This window comes from Dipodomys spectabilis, unplaced genomic scaffold (genome assembly GCF_019054845.1).
Source record: "Dipodomys spectabilis isolate Male_0828 unplaced genomic scaffold, ASM1905484v1 ptg000297l, whole genome shotgun sequence".
In the NCBI taxonomy this organism is placed as follows: domain Eukaryota; kingdom Metazoa; phylum Chordata; class Mammalia; order Rodentia; family Heteromyidae; genus Dipodomys; species Dipodomys spectabilis.
The window spans coordinates 18991381-19007840 of record NW_024870974.1 but is presented as its reverse complement, the minus strand read 5'-3'; the positions used below and the strand labels follow the sequence as shown (position 1 = coordinate 19007840).

At 42.5% G+C, this 16460-nt stretch overlaps 1 long non-coding RNA gene across 1 annotated transcript in view; it reads left to right on the top strand.

The window, feature by feature from the left end:
- The window catches only part of LOC122127065, a 32523-nt gene extending 30442 nt beyond the window's left edge, over window positions 1-2081 (top strand). The window contains exons 2-3 of the long non-coding RNA XR_006151073.1: window positions 1331-1421; window positions 1983-2081. This is a non-coding gene — a long non-coding RNA (uncharacterized LOC122127065). The remainder of the gene's footprint in view (window positions 1-1330; window positions 1422-1982) is intronic.
- Window positions 2082-16460: the final 14379 nt, after the last annotated feature.

Sequence of the window (16460 nt, the reverse complement as noted above, 5' to 3'; positions counted from 1 at the left end):
TATTTTTGCTGGGGCGAGCTTGGACTACAAACTTGGACTATGATCCTCTTATTTTTACCCCTGAGGAGTTTCCAAAACAGGCATGTGTTACCACAGTAAACTTACTAATTGAGATGAAAGCTTAACTTTTTTTTTTTTTTTTTACCCAGATTGACCTTGAACTTTGATTTTCCTGGTGATCTCTGATTCCTAAGAAGAGATGACAGGCATTAGCCATTGTACCTGGCCATTTTCTACAATCTTTCCAGGCCGTGTATATTTTGTGCATATCACTTCACACAGATTAAACACCATACACTACATAAACCCACTTAACAGGGCACAAATAAGTGTTCTCATGTTCCTGGAGAGGATAGGAGTGTCCCCTTCCCAGATGACAAGCCCGGCTTCTCCTGGAACAATGTCCCCTATAGTAAGTGGAGATCACCATCAGCCTCCAATCTCTACACAGTGACAAGACTGTCAATCCATATAGTGAACACCCAGAGTATATTCCACTCATTCTTAAGATAAAATGAAAAATATTGTGATATCTTCTTTGCGCACCCCCACTGATGGTACAGAGTTCAGTGAAGAGCTCGGGACCAAACAGAAGGCTCCCTGTCTGCAGGAAGCAGAGGGGACCGAAGTCAGGCTGCACCTCTCCAGGGAGTCCTGAAATGACACCCCCCCCCCCTCCAGGGGGCAAGTAATACCCTAGCTATCTACCAAGCCAGATAACGATTAGCAACTACAGCACATTTTCTATTTCTTTGGGACCCTTTTGACAAAACAATCAGATTTCCCCTGCCTCATGCCTCAAGTCTCCCTAAGTCCTCTTAAACCTCTGCTGGTAGATCCATGGGGCTGATGGATGAGAGCCGGCTGCCCCCCCCCCCCCCCCCCCCCGTTGGTGGAGTAACACATTAGCTGGTCCCATTTCATTAGCATCAGCATTAGGACCTTGATACACAGCTCACGTGCAATCTGCCAAGGATTTGTGTTAGTAGATATGTCCAGACAGATGGTCTATCTTGGCCTTTTCTTACGTCTCAGACTCAAAATGAAACACTGTCCCATCTAGACCTTTGCTTTCTCCAGAATGTTTCCTGGCTCAGTGTGTGCCTGCTAACTCGGCCTCTTCCCTCCCTCAAAGGCCCAGTCTTGCTAGTGAATGTGTGCCTTGACCAGCCGTAGACTCCAGCTGGGGCCAACAGTTCTCCACTCTATTGGCCTGAGAACATCTGTATGACCCCCAGACCCCGAGTTATCCTTCAGCTGTTATGCTTGTTGCCTGACATCTTCCAAATAAACATCAACACCTAAACCCATCGTCCTTCATCTTTTGTAGGGCATCAACTCTGTTGGAAAACCTCTGCAGTATCTAACCAGAAAAAAAGATGCCCAAAGATATAAATCACACGTCCAGTTTCCAAACAGAGGTAGGTTGTAGACCTCGTGTTAAGTGAGGATCTGCGTTTATAAAAGGAAGCTTACTGAGTTGATGTCTTATAAGCTATTTCATAATGAAATTAGTTGTTTTTTTTTTAAAGTTTTTTAATTTTTATTGCTGCTTTCCCCTCTCCCGTGTGCTTTTATGAGGTCAGTTTTGAACCGTTAGACAATGTTTACAGCATGGCTATTTATATTACCTGGGATGTTTAAGAGCTGTTCATTATGGCATCATGTTTATCATTAAAGACGTGGCGGTGAGGTTCTCTGCCTTCCCATTTGTTGTCACCAAAGCCTGTGTACAGACTGCTAGTTGTTTACCCCAAATCAATTTCTCTCTTTATTCCTTACTAAGAGAACCCTAGTTTTGTTGGAGGTGGCAATGTGCCCGGATGAAAATTTACATTTCCTAGTCTCCCTTGTGAACAGAGGTGGTTATGTGGTTAGATTATTGCCAATGCGAATTTAAAATGCTCTTTAAAGGAAGGATGAATGAGTCATCTGAAATGTGCTCCTTTGAATCCATTCTTTCTTCTTTGCCCTGAACACAGATGTCATGGTTGGTGCTCTGATGGTCATCTTGCAATCATGAGGCAGCCTAGAGAATGTAAGTCATGTATGCAGATGGTGAAAGAGAGAAGAAAAAGAGAGAGAGGGAAAGAGGGAGAGAAAGAGAAAGACATACAAATACACACGAAGAGAAGAAAGCTGAAAAATTAATAACTTTGGAGCTTCCAATGAGTGCTGGCTTTTCTTTTTCTGGATCTTTTGTGTAAAAGTTCCTTGAAAGATGAATAAATAAATGTGTATTTGCACACACACACTATCCATGTAGTTATACATAAATACAAATTTCTTGTATAAATATTTCCATGAGTTATAAACATTACATGGTAAATCTTCCCCTCATTAAGAAACTGATAATTTCAACAAATTCAGTGGAGTCTTCTGAAAATGAGTTTTAAGCAGCTTATTTGGATGTGATGATAATAAAATGCACATGGACCGTTAGCCTACAAATAACACATTCTTGCATGAATTCCCAATTTGGAAGTATTAATGTTCCTTAATCTCTCTTCCCACTGCCCTCTCCAAACTCCACCTCTCAAGAGTCACCACTTCTACCACATTTCCACTGGTGTTGTCACCAGGTAACAGATTCATGACACACACACACACACACACACACACACACACACACACACACACACACACACGCGCGCGCGCGCACGCACACACCTTTCAAATCTTTTATCTAAAAAGACAATAAACAATTTCGGACTACGACTCACTAATTTCAGGTGTTGAGCGGAGTCTTTTGGAGACCAGAAACTGGAAAGGAGAATCTGCCTCCTTGCTCTTCTATCGCCTAGAGTCACAGAGAATGGGAAAAGTGCACGCTTGCTATTAGCATGAAGTTATCTTACTCAAACGACCGCTGTCCTTGCTCCTCCTGTGACCTGGTGTGTGGCAGCTGGTGGTCTCTGGGTGCAGTGTTCTGATGTGCTAGTTCAGGCACACGATGGGATGTCTCCCTGAGCAAGGGAGATGCCAGTGTTCATGCCCAGGGATGGGAAGGGATGCCCAGCGCAGCCCTTCTGCTGTGTATTATCAGTCAGACCCAGTAAAACTCTGGCCAGGATCTAAAGGGATGCGAATTCGATTTCATACCTTACTTGGTTAAACACTGCTTTGGAGAAGAGTAATTGGGACAAATGCTATTGTTGTGAGCATCTTCAGAAGTACAATGAGTTGGGATTGGGTGGCCGCACACACCTTGCAACCCTAGCCTCATGGGAGTTGGAAATCAAGAGGATTACAGTTCTTGCCTGGACAAAAAGCTAGTGAGATTCCATTACAACAAGATGGGTATGATGGGGCACATCTATAATCCCAGCGACACCGGAAGCACAGGTAGGACTGCAATCCAAGTCTTGTCCCTATCTGAAAAAAATAACTAAAGCAATGGGCTGGAGTTGTGACTCAGTGGTGTGCCTGGTGAAATGTGAGCTCTTGAGTTCAACCCTCACCACTGCCCAAATCAACCACAACCAAAACACCCTATGATCCGTACCGGTCTCATAGCAAGGACTGTGCTCTGTGGCTCAGTCCTGAGACCTGACTGGAGGTTAGCACCCAGGCAGAGGCCTGGCAGCAGCAGACCCAGCATGGGGTCTCACCACATGAGACGTGAGCGCCAAGGACTCTCGACAGCCTCAGGACAACAGGACACCAGCTTCCGTGGACTGGGTGGAGGTTCTCAGCTAGGCTGTGCGATTCAGGGGGAAACAGTTGAAGCCTCTCCAGTACATCTACTCTGATGCCCAGGTCCCAGTGCTTCCCTAGGGCTACTTCCTTCCTCCAGGGCGTAGACTTCGGTATTGCAGGTCTGCCTCCTCTGTGCCTCGAGTCTACTGTGCGCTTCTGGTACTCTTACAATGGACAGGGAGACAGTGAAAGCCAGGGTCTACTAGGGCCCGGCCTCCACGGGTCAGGCAGGGAGCCCACAACCCATAGCCAGAGGGCTGAACCCATAGCCAGAGGGGCAGAGCCTCCCACAGTGCAGAAAAAGCAAGAAGATGACCAAGTTTTGTTGTGAAATTTATGATTTTTAAAAAAATGTTGACAATGATGTAAAAAAAAAAATCAAGACTCAATGTGAGCCAAACATAACATGTCTATTGGCCGATGCTGGGTAAGCAGGCCTGCAGCGAGAGACATGCGGTAAGCATAGGCGGAGAGAGGAAACACGTGACCCGGCTCGTGGAAAGAGATGGGGAACAGATGGTTGTACAGAGGGGTAGTAGAAGAGTCTGGAGAGCTAGCTGGGCCTCAGGTCCCGTGAACAGGTTATTCAGGAGAAAATGTGTGCAGAGAAATATTTTAGGAAGATATATTTGGGAGCTGGGGAAAGGATGAGTCAGACATGGGAGAGACTAGAATACTGCTTTATTTAAAGATAGGATTTTAAAGGATTGGGACTTCTGGGTGTGTTTTTTCTTTCTTTCTTTCTTTTTAACTGTAAAATGGGGTCAAAGTTAGTTTCATATTGAGCTGGAAGATTCTCCTCCTATGAACCCGGTGCAGGCTGAGTTCTCTGTTACCTCCTGAACAAGCAGTTCTGAGGTGGTTGCTGTTCCATGGCTTCATGGAAGGAAGCGCATGCATGCATGCATGTATGTATGCATGTACGTATGTATGTATATATGTATGTATATGTATTTATTTTTGTGCCAGTCCTGGGGCTGAAACTCATGCACTGTCCCTGAGCTTTTTTGCTCAAGGCTAGTACCACTTGAGCCACAGCACCACTCCCAGCTCTGTGTGTGTGTGTGTGTGTGTGTGTGTGTGTGTGTGTGTGTGTGTGTGATTAATTGGAGATCTGAGTTTGAGTTTTCTACCCAGGCTGGCTTTGAACTGAAATCCTCAGAACTCAGCCTCCTAAGTGGCTAGGATTACAGGCCTGAACCATAGGCTCCTGGCTTTACTTTTTTTTTTTAAATCTACAAATGGGGTGACATTTTTGTTTTTTTTTGTCTACAAACATTTCCTCTTTCTGCCTATGTTTACAACATGTGTGTCATCAAAGGCCTGCTACCTGGAGTTGGCCTATAGACATGCTATGTTACAATCCCTTGTATCCTATTTCACAACCCTTAGAGGATGCCCCAAACCACAAATGGAACTGAGCCTTGCAGGGCCAATGGTTTTCCTATCCATGTCATCTAGGATAATGTTTCGTTTGTAAACTAGGAACAATAAGAAATTGGCAAGAACAACAATCACAGCAACATACTGTAAGAAGTTGGTTAAATTTTGGACTCCTCCACTTAGTATTTTCAGACTGCATTTGCTTGTAGAAGCTGAGAAATGAGGTCATGTGCTCTAGGGGCTGCTTCCAGCCAATAGCTGACCATTAAAACATTCTTCCAGTTCCATCCCCAAATTGAAAGCAATGGTGACAGCCTCAGGTAGTTGATCCCATTTTTCCTTTGCTCTACAGACATATAAACATATAAATATTTGTTTCTATATTTTATGTAAACAAGCAACACATATGCTTGTGTGATGTCCTCCTGTGCATTTGGATATTTCCCAGTCCTTTTCAACAAGCACATTTCCTTTTATAATTAAAAAAAATCCTCTTTAAATATTTAGGCATATTGGAAGAAGAAAAGCAGGGAAGGAATGATTTGGCCTTCAGAGGTCTCACTGCCATTATCACAGAGGGGAGGAGTAAGAGAAAGGCTGAGCAAATGCGTTGTTGATTTCCTGGGGACCTGGGTACTGGCGGAGTGTGTGGAGGAGGGAGAGGGGCCATCACTGGACATTACACTACAGGGGACCCCATCTGGGGACGGGGCATTCCATACGCCACTGAGGAGGTGCCGCTGGAGGATCTGTGGGCAGCAAATGCAAACTCTCACAGGAATAGCTTTCTGCTCTGAGGAGGATGAATCACCAACTTCAACATCAGAAGACTCAACATCTCTTGACCAAGTGGCAATACGGTCTCCTTAACAGAATGCTATATTGTAGGCTCACTGTGTGCACGTGTTGCTTCTGGAAGGTCAGACCTAGCAATAGCTAGGGTCCATGCTGTTGGGCCCGTGTGTAATTACCATCTCTCCTTTCAAAGCCATGCCATTCATGGAAGCCAATGACAGAGGCTGGTGAACATCAGCTGCCCAAGTCACTTTGTCTACTCATGTATTCTGCCTCATTGACTGCATGCTTTCTGGTAACTGGTCTACCTTCTTCTATGTTCATAGGAACCACTCAGCCACAGAGGTGGGCCTTCCTGAGCATCTTGGTTTTGCTCCTGTCCTAGGTATTTTGGGTTCATGTTCCGTGCATGCTTCTCAAAATGCTGTCCATGAATGACCGCAGTGGTTATCTCGTAGGAACTAATCTGAAATACACTTTCTTGAGTCTCATTCCTGATCCACTAGATCAGAACTCAGGGGCTAAGACCTGGCCTTTTACATTATGCAAAGCTCTTCTTCCTTTGTGGGATAATCATACCACGGAAAACTGTTCTTCCGTAACAAGTGAACCTTGTGTAACCAACCTGCTAAGTGGAAGAAGTCAAACATAGAGGGACTAATCCTGCAGGATTCCTTAAGAGATGTATTTTATATAAGCAAACTCATAGGATCAGAAAGCCAAATGATAGCTGCCAGGGGTGGTGGAAGATGGGGGAATTTCATTCAAGGGATATAAAGTTTCACTGATGCAAGAGTAACAGTTCTAGACATCTCCTGCATAACATTGCACCTGAAGCTAACAATACTCTACGGTGTGCTTAATGTTTAAGAAGACCAGATCTCACACTAGCTGTTGTTACCACAATAAAAATACACTAGAGTAATGGAAAATGTAACACAGAAAAAAAATAGAGTGAGAACCACTATTCTGTGGAACCGAAGCAAACTGTTCTTGGCCACAAACTTTTCCTGTTTAATTAGTATACATTAATTATATGAAAGGGTTTCATTGTCTTATTTCCATCCATACAGCATATAATGTACTTTGATCAAATTCATTCCATTACTCTTTCTTATTCCCCCTCACTCCTATTTCAAAACAATTTTTAATGGATCCCATTCTAGGAACTGTATGGTAGAGTGGTTCAATTTAGCAAATATAAACACAGAATGTTTGAATGTTGAATTTTAGAGAAACAATAAATAGTTTGCTCACATAAGGTTGTGCCAAATATCCCATGCTACATGAAATATTAATCAGTTAATTATTTTAATGGCTAATTATTGGAATTAATTATTTATCATAATCATAAAACTGATAATAGTTCTATTAGGAACTTAATTGCATGACCCAATCAGTATTTGGGACATACTCACACTAAGAAGTTAGTTATTATTTATCTGAAATTCAGAATTCACTTAATGTGACTTACTTAGGTACTGTCTATAGGAGTTATTATGAATTTTCTCCTCCATTGTAGCCCAGACAATGAGGAACGTCGGACCTTGCTTTTATTTCTGTGACTGCACCTGCCCAGTGTTCCTTCTACCTGTTTCCTTCTTTATTAACATTAATAAGAACCTTTGATTTAGGGTTGTCCCTCTCCTCTGAGAGATAATACAATTCATTCCAAGAAATAAACCACTCGGTGATTTTTTAAAATCTCAGATGAGTACTTTGTATCTCATAGGAACTCAAGATTAGCTCACGCTCAATACATTGGCTTCTGCCAACCCAGCCTGGTCCCCATGGACACTTCTGTACAGAAACTTACATAAAATAACGTTCTTTTGCAGAGTCTCATTCCCATCCTTAAGGACTCTAAGTGTCTAAGCACAAGATTTTTATTAATAAAGTGTTTCAGCAAATTAAATATTATAGACATGTTTTAGAGTGCATGGCACATGGTACTTATTGTATGTGTTTTGACACTCACATTCTGTCTGGCTTAAAATGTGCTAGTCATTAAATCTGACATCTTTCTCCTAAGAGCTCTTGGCTCAGTCCATTGCGGGTGAGTTTATAGCTATCGCCCTGTTAATTCAAGTCATGATGGAGAGATCTACCGATGGCCATACCCCTCGATTTGTGGGGAGGGAAATGTCGCTACACAGAAGTCAGAGTGATTTGCTCTAACTTTTATGTGTCATTGTACGGATTTTTTCTCCTTTTCTATCCATTCTGGGTACTTCAAAGCCAATATTTGGTTGCAGTTTCCTGAGAGCCTTTAAGTGAAACTAGCTGTAAGAAATCAGCCTAGGAAAAATACTCTGTATTTATTACAGTTTTCTCAGACCCCTGAGCAGACACCATCCCCACACTCAAGAAGCAAGCAGTATATTCTGAGGCCCATTTCATACTGACTGAAATGATGGAAGCCGCCAGTCATTAAAGGCGATGAAAGCGATAAATTCTGCCCCATATTTCAACTGTTGATCATCGCCACTTACGCTCATCAATCAGCAAATTAATTGATAGTGCCTCTATTGATATTTCTGTTCATTTCAACAATTCATCCACAAGTCTCATAGACGTTTTCATGCAGGGAAATGTTTTGAAATTCACCAGTTATTTAAAAGATAAATATAAACCCTGCTTCACATGTGTAAGAGTTCTACATTAAAATTAGGGGTATCTGTTCAGTTACTCTCCAAATCTGGCCACATCTGGAGAGGGTGGACAGACTAAAAGTCAATGCATGGCCCAGTTCCCAAACAAGGAGGATCCTGGAGGACTGAGGTGGTATAAGAATTAGTATTGGGAAAAAGAAACAACAACAACAACAACAAACCCACCTGCTTATTGAATCAGATGAAAGCAGTTGGGGAATCCCTAAATTCAAGAGAGTATTAGAAGGAAGAGCGACAGCCAGGAACTTCTCACTGATGAGTGACAGACAGACCAATTTCACTTGTAAGTCTTCATTCACAACATCCACCAGATCTTGTAGCCAATGTAACTTCATCTACAAACTGCTGGCCCATGATAGGTGCGGTTTGAATGTGCAGTGGAAACTTAAATCCCCAAATGGTTTCGTGCTCATTCTTAAAGAGCTTGAAGTTGTGAGTTCGGGCTCTTTCTCATTGTCCCTTCCTCTCCTGTTTTCTGCCATGAGATGATGCAGCATGAAGGGCCCCTCTATCTTGCATTTCCCAGCTTACCAATAAGAAGAACAGGTATGGTCTTTGTAAATTACCCAGGAGACCACAGACTAAGATACCAGGTGAGGGTATCATCATGACTTTCATAAATATACCAGTAAGAAGCTGTCTTAGATTCCTGTATCCTCTCCTGATGCAACCAGTCGCCAGGTGTACCTCCCATTGGAAAAGTCATGGGTGCGACTTGTTTTGCTTTGGTTTTTCTAACACCATCCATCCATCATCCCTTTACCCCAGACCTCTCCCTCCCACCTTGCCCTCATAGCCTCTTCTTCAATTTGAAAAATCTGAACCCAAATCCCAGTCTGCCCTGAGTGGATGTACATGTGAACTCATGGGCCAGAAACGAACACAAGAGTTCATGAGGGTGCTGAGCACCCAATTCATTCTGAGAAGTCTTCTTCCTTTCTTTCTTTCTTTTTAAAATAATCACCCCATGTTAAGATCATGGGTTTTCTTTGTTGTACTGCATCCTAACCCTTTCTATCTACTTAACTCATACATTGAATCATTACTGTCTTCTGATAGCAGCTCTCTATTTATCATTATTAAACTCATTTTATTGATCTCATCCTTTGCTCTAGTTTGTCAATTGAATTTTAATTCAATTCCTTCTACATTTGCGATTCCTTCAGCATCCTACAATCTTCACATTTTTATTAATATGGTCTCCAGTCTGTCTTCTAGGCTGCTAGTTGGTATTGTGGTGTGATGTTAATGAGTCTGTTTAAATGTTTTACTGCTACAGTACTCTATTGGAAAAATACTTTACTTTGACATAAAGCCACTAATATGAACTTTTCTGTTTAATTTTTTGCCAATTTCCCATGCAGTTTATAGTAGTCGCATGACTCATGTGTCTCTAGTCCTCTTCTGAATGTTTGCAAGGGAAAAAGCATTTGTTTTGCTGAAATAACACCATGACACCCTCTTGCATTCTCTACCTGAAGTGCTTCTAACTCCACCAGACAAATGTTCAACCTTTCTCCACTGCCATTAGTTACAGTTAAAAAAACCCCACAACAACAACAACAACAAAAAAAATTCAAGGCAATGTTAAAATAATATAAAGCCTTTGACAGAAAACTACAAATTCTAGACATTTATACTTAAGGCTGACACAACATCCTAAATTCATTCTGGGGAGTCTAAGTTCTAGTCAATACAGGATTTTTCAAAGGGTTCCCCAAAGACCTTCTTGTCACAGATAGTTGCTGTATGTGAAAGAAGGGGGTTGAGATAAATTAGTGGATTAAGACAGAGATAGCCCTGAGCTCCCTGCAATTTCTGTCTGAGCAATATACATCTTCATAAAGATGATAAACCTTAGCAGCATCTAGCTCTGCTCTTGCTTCGCACCTTCTAGTCACAAATTCCAGCAGCTTCTAGAATCATTACATTTCAGAGATGCTGCGCTAAGCAAGGCTGTTCTCTATTTCCATATAAAGACACAGAGCTGGAAAGAGTATTTCTGCACACAAGGGGTTTCCAGCCAGGAGTTCTAGCCAGGAGTTCACCCAGCTCATTCCAATTCATCCAGCCAGGACCACACCTACCTGCACGGCTGGTCTTCAAAACCCCAGGGCCTGCTTCCAATCCGAGCTTTGACAGCATAAGCCATTGTCAGGCTGAAGGCCTTGTCATTGCTCCCTTTCCGCTTTGGACATGTTATTTCTCCAGGCCTGGAAATGTGCAACTTAGAATCTCTTTCCAAATAGGGAGCATCCTCAGTGCTGGTAAATAGTTTTCAGGGTCCCTAAGACAGTTCACGTCAGCAGGCCCGAGGCTCTGGCAGTCAGTGGCACTTACCCCAGGCCCTTCTGCAATACCCAGATGACAAACATATAACCAGTTTAATGGAACTGAAATGAAGAATACAGTTATTCTAAATCAGTAAGTTTTGTCTGTATAGCCAACCACCTGATCATGTCCCCAATGAAGACAACAAAGGAAAAGAGAATAAATGTGGCTTTGCTCCAGGTTCCTGTGTTGGCTTTTGAAGACTGAGTGACATTTCTGTGACACTGACTCCTAAGGCAGCTGCTAGTATACATGTGCCAATCCCTGGACTCTTGGCTCCTATGGTCTATGTCTCTTGGCAGTTTTAACTGGACATATCTACCTTGTTCTCAGGCCCGGCAGGCCTCAAAGGCCTAGTGAGAGGTCAGATGATTAGATTGCTAGATTGCAATTGTTTTCAAGAAGGAATTAAAGGAGATGTTAGTAGAACTTGAAGTGTGAGAATTGGTGACACTAGGCCTGATCTGTCCAAGTCCAATGGCAGCTATATAAACAATTTTTAAAATCCTAGTAGCCATCCCACAAAAAAGTAAGAGAAATATTTGAATTAAGTATTTCTGTTACTAAGTCCTCTGGCTGGAGAATGTGTGCTATACAACTTTCTTAGAATATCATCCTCTTCAGATAATCTTAATTATATATTCTCCTGAGAAGCAAAAGGTTAGGGTGCATATATAGAGACACAAAGAGATTTTGTTGTTATTGTTCCAGTCCTGGGGTTTGAACTCTGGGCCTGGGAAATATCCTTGAGGTTTGTTTTTGTTTTTGCTCAAGGCTAGAGCTGTACCACCTGAGTCACCACTGCTACTTCTGGCATTTTGATGGTTGACTGAAGATAAGAGTCTCTCAGACTTTCCTGCCTGGATTGTCTATGAACTGTGATCCTCAGATCTCAGCCTCCCAAGTAGCTAGGATTACAGATGTGAGCCTCTGGTGCCTGGTGCAGAGATTTATGTTAAGGAATTAACTTCTGCAATCATGGAGGCTGGTAAGTCAGCCTGCAGGGGAGGCCACACGAGACCCACAAGACAGTTGAAGTTGTACTTGAGCGTGGAGGTAGAATTCTCTTCCTCTAAGGATCACATGGCCTTTTCTCTTAAGCTCTTTGAGGACCACCAATTAGTGGGGTTCATCCACATTATGGAGGATAGTCTACTTTACTCCAGGTTTACTGACATTAAATGCAACTTACATCTAAGAAAAATGCCTTCCAAGTGACGTTCTCATCTAGGGTTTGACAAAACATTCGGGAACCATATCCTAGCGAAGTTGATTCATGAAGCTAACTTTTACACCAACCAAAAAAAAAGAATTGAAACAATGCCTTCCATGGCTTATCCAAGAAGTCTGAATGGATGTGAGCATGGATTTGACTGAGACAAAGCAAGTCCTTTTGCATTTTCCCTTAAGTTGTGTATTCTCCTAAACTGTGCACATTTGCAACACTTTAGCTATTCTAACAGCAGGAAGGATAGCTTCCACATTGAACAAATCAAATAAATTAGAGAAGGATAAGCCACACGAGCAGGCTGTGTACATGTGATGGTGACATTGTGATCAGTATGCCATGACATCAGTTCACCACACCATGAACAGCCTGTGCCTGGCAGTAGCTGGGATGTTTTCTCTATCAAATGAGTTGGGGACTGGACTCAGGGCCTCACAGTTGCAAGGTAGGTGCAATACTCCTTCAGCCACACCTTCAACCTTTTTGTGCATTGGTTATTTTATGTCCAGGTAAGCCTGGGCTGTGGTCTTCCCCTACTTTTACTAACTCATGTGGCTTAGGATGACGGGCTTCTACCACTTATCCCAGATGTTGGTTAAGATGGAATCCAAAGAAGAACTTTTTTGGGGGGCTTGGATTGGCCTAGAGCTGATCTCTGCCTCCCAAGTGTCTAGAATTACAGGCATCTCTGACTTCACAGTATTTCAATATGGAGGAGGTTTCCGGGGATGAAGCCCTATGATAAGTTGAGGAGCAGCAACTGTTACTTCTATTTCTTCTGTGTGTAATTTCCACAATAAATTAACGAATCAGCAAGTAAATATTTCAAAGGAAATGTGACCTACACATAAGGAAGTATTATTCAGCCATAAAGATGATCAAATTTAATGTTATCTGTAGGAAAAAGTATGGAACTGGAGATCATCATGTTAAGAGAAATAAGGTTCAGAAAGAGAAACGTTGAATGTTTTCTCTCTTATATGGAATCTAGAGCTAAAACAATATGAACATGAAAGAGTGACTGCTTACTAGTAAGAAGGGAGAAAAGACAGGAAAATTGGGATGAATATGATCAAAGCACAGTATATAATACGTGAAAACAGAAGAATGAAACCCACTAAGATGATGAAAACATGGGGGACTGAAGGGATGAGAGAATATTAGAGGATATGAATATATGAATTTATGAATGTATGGGTATGTCAAACTGAAACCCCTGTGTGAGTAATATACTGGAATAAAAGACTAAAAATGAAAGGAGGATGAAGCTGAGCATCAGGAAGAGCTAGCCCTGTTATTTACTAGTTATTTACTGGGTAGTCAGTCTCACTAAGATGCTTCCCTCCAGCTCCATTTGTAACCACCTGTGGGGGACAAAATGGAGTTGAGGAGCTCCTGTGAAGCCTCTGATGTGCAGCTTGAACAGATGCTAGCTCTTCTTACACCAAGTACTGTTTGGTAACAGCTGATGGAAAATGACTTGCACTGAAAGCACTCACTCTTTCCCCATGCCATACCTTAAAACCATCCTTGCTGCAATGGCCCTCCCTGAATAAGTTCCCTTCCCTTCTCCCCGAACAAATGCATCCTGTGGTCTTGGAAGAGAACCTGAGACCAAGACCACACATGGAGCCCATGTCCCTAGTGGACACAGGTGCTGCTGAAACCTTGAAACTCCTCCATCAAAGTAAGATTGCTCAACTGCCCTGCCTCCATCTCACCCACTTCCATTGCCCCTCCTGACTTCACTCTTTCTGCCTAATACGGAAAGGAACCCTAGGTGTAAGGGGGATGCGTCATTTTCCCCTTCAGCCCAGCTGAAAGATTTGATTACCCCTCCCAGGTCTTCCTCCCAAGTAAAGCACGTATGACTGTTGAGTTCGCCCTTTCTGCTCTTTTTCTTTTCTTACAACACCAGTTCAAATTTCATGCTCGTACATAAAGTACAAAAAAAAAAAAAGCCCTGGCTAGTAGCAATGAGAAACGATACTCTTCTTTTCCAAATCATTATTCTGCCACAACCCATACTTTGTCTAAATGTGTCTGTGCAAACATGAGGCCATACGTCATAGTTCACAAGTGCTTTAGAGCAGAGGCTAAGCTTTTGGAGGGCCAGAAAGCTGTATGTTTAGTGTCCTGAGAGCCTGAAGTGACTCTCAACTTGCGGGCCCCAAAGAGAGACAGTGCAGTGAAACGGAAAATGATCGAATGGTGAGAAGTGCTTGCGGGTGGACCGCAGAATGGATGCTCCATTTTTGTGTGGATTTCCATACGAATGTGATGAGGACAGCTCTGTGCAGTCAGCTCTCAATGAGCCTTCCTAGAGAGATGTCAGAACCCTCAGGAAAAAAAACCCTTCATCTAAATCAATAATTTCAATTTGTTTCAAGTCTATCATTTGACCTAGTGGAAAAGATAACAGATCCAAGTATTAGTAAATACCACCTTTTCATCTGTTTTGATGCTGGAGAATATGTTTTAGAAGTGGGAATGTCATTTATGAAACGCTCCTTCATCTACAACGCTCCTAGACCAGGAGGCACAACTAGTAGTTGGGATTAGTGAGACCTTTTTTCATAATTTACTCCAACGGTGGTTGAGTTTTGGATACCATGGCCAATTTTATTTTCTATATGATAAAGTAAGAATGGGGACCTGTCTGGGAGCTGATGGCTCACGCCTGTCATCCTAGCTACTAAGGAGGCTGAGATCTGAGGATCGTGGTTTGAAGCCAGCCCAGGCAGGAAACTCCATGAGACACTCACCACCAATAAACTACTCAAAAAAGCCAGAAGTGCTTTGTGGCTCAAGTGGTAGAACACTCACCTTGAGCAAAAGCAGCTCAGGGGGACAGCATCCAGGCCCAGAGTTCAAGCTCCAGGACCAGTAAACAAAAAAGATCCAGAGATGAACAGCAGGGGAAGATACAGCATTTTCCTTTCCTTCCCCATCCCCCCCCTCCCTCCCTCCCTCCCTCCCTCCCTCCCTCCCTCCCTCCCTTCCTTCCTTCCTTCCTTCCTTCCTTCCTTCCTTCCTTCCTTCCTTCTCTCCCTCTCTTCCTCCCTTCCTCCTTCCCTGGAGAGCTCCATTGTTTTGATTGACAGTGTCAAGTAAGTAATCCCTACAGGTCCTGCTCTTTCTGTGGGAAATCAATAGAATTTCACGAGTCCTTTTTAGCTTCAAGGGTCTGTGACTTGCAATGATGGGTGATGGACAAGGAAACAGAGTAGAAAGAAAGTGTCTTCACAGATGGATGATCTTCAGGATTACTGTATTTACAAGTGGTTAAATTCTGCAATGATGGTAAGACACTCCAAATGCTTTGCTCTGGATCTGAATAGAGGGCTTTTGATATAAGCAATGCCAGACAGTTGTTTAAAAGTGTGATTTGGAGATCAAGTTGTTGACCTAATATGGTCAAGGTCTATTTTGGACTCTTTCATTTGAAACTAGAAATAATAAAGATAAGTTTAAACTATGAATTCAAAGTAGAAATGACACTGTCTTTTGACAGCGTTTAGCATTTTCCTCTTTATGTTCCAAACTTGGTAAGTCTTTCAATGTTAAATACTAAAATCCTATCTCTGCCTTGTGCAAAAGAATCATTCTAGTCTTATAAAATGGAATGGTAGGCCTTTGGAGAGGTGGATAGCTTCCTTTCATGGCACATTGAGGGCTATTGGCTTGTGAGCCATTTGTAGGTCGAGTTCATTGTCAGTAACCACCATATTATCCTAACCCTGCAGCCAACCACAAAGCAAATGAACCGGAAGATAAGGTTCTTTCCTGGATCATTACAATTTTCCATTTTAGTAAATTTATATCTCGTCTCATGTAGCAAAGTAGCATTAAGTATTATAATTTCAAGAGCTGAAACAGGATTTTAAGACAGAAGTTAGATGGGTGCTAACACAGAACTAATTCAGGTCTGATGCGGTAGTGTGCTCAGGTCTTTCAGGTCTACACTTGGCTCTGTGTGAGGATTTGATGAAGCTGAAGGGTAAGAGTAAGGAACCAAACTCACAAGTGGTTGGTGTAAAAACAAAGTCAGATTTCTAATGATAGCAGTAAATATTGTTGTATGCATGAGCCTTTTAAGGCCTGTATCCGGGGACCGACGCCTTCAAGAATCTTGGTCTCTGAAAAGTTAGGTGAATTTCAAAATCTTGCTCACTATATAAGTGATGGTGATTTAGTACCACGAGAGGAAAAACATGACATAACAATTTAAACTAGGATTTTATTTTATTTTATTTTTGTCGGTTGTGGGGTTTGAACTCTGGGCCTGGGCGCTGTCCCTCTGCTCTTCAGCTCAAGGCGAGCGCTCTACCATTTGAGCCACAGTGCCACTT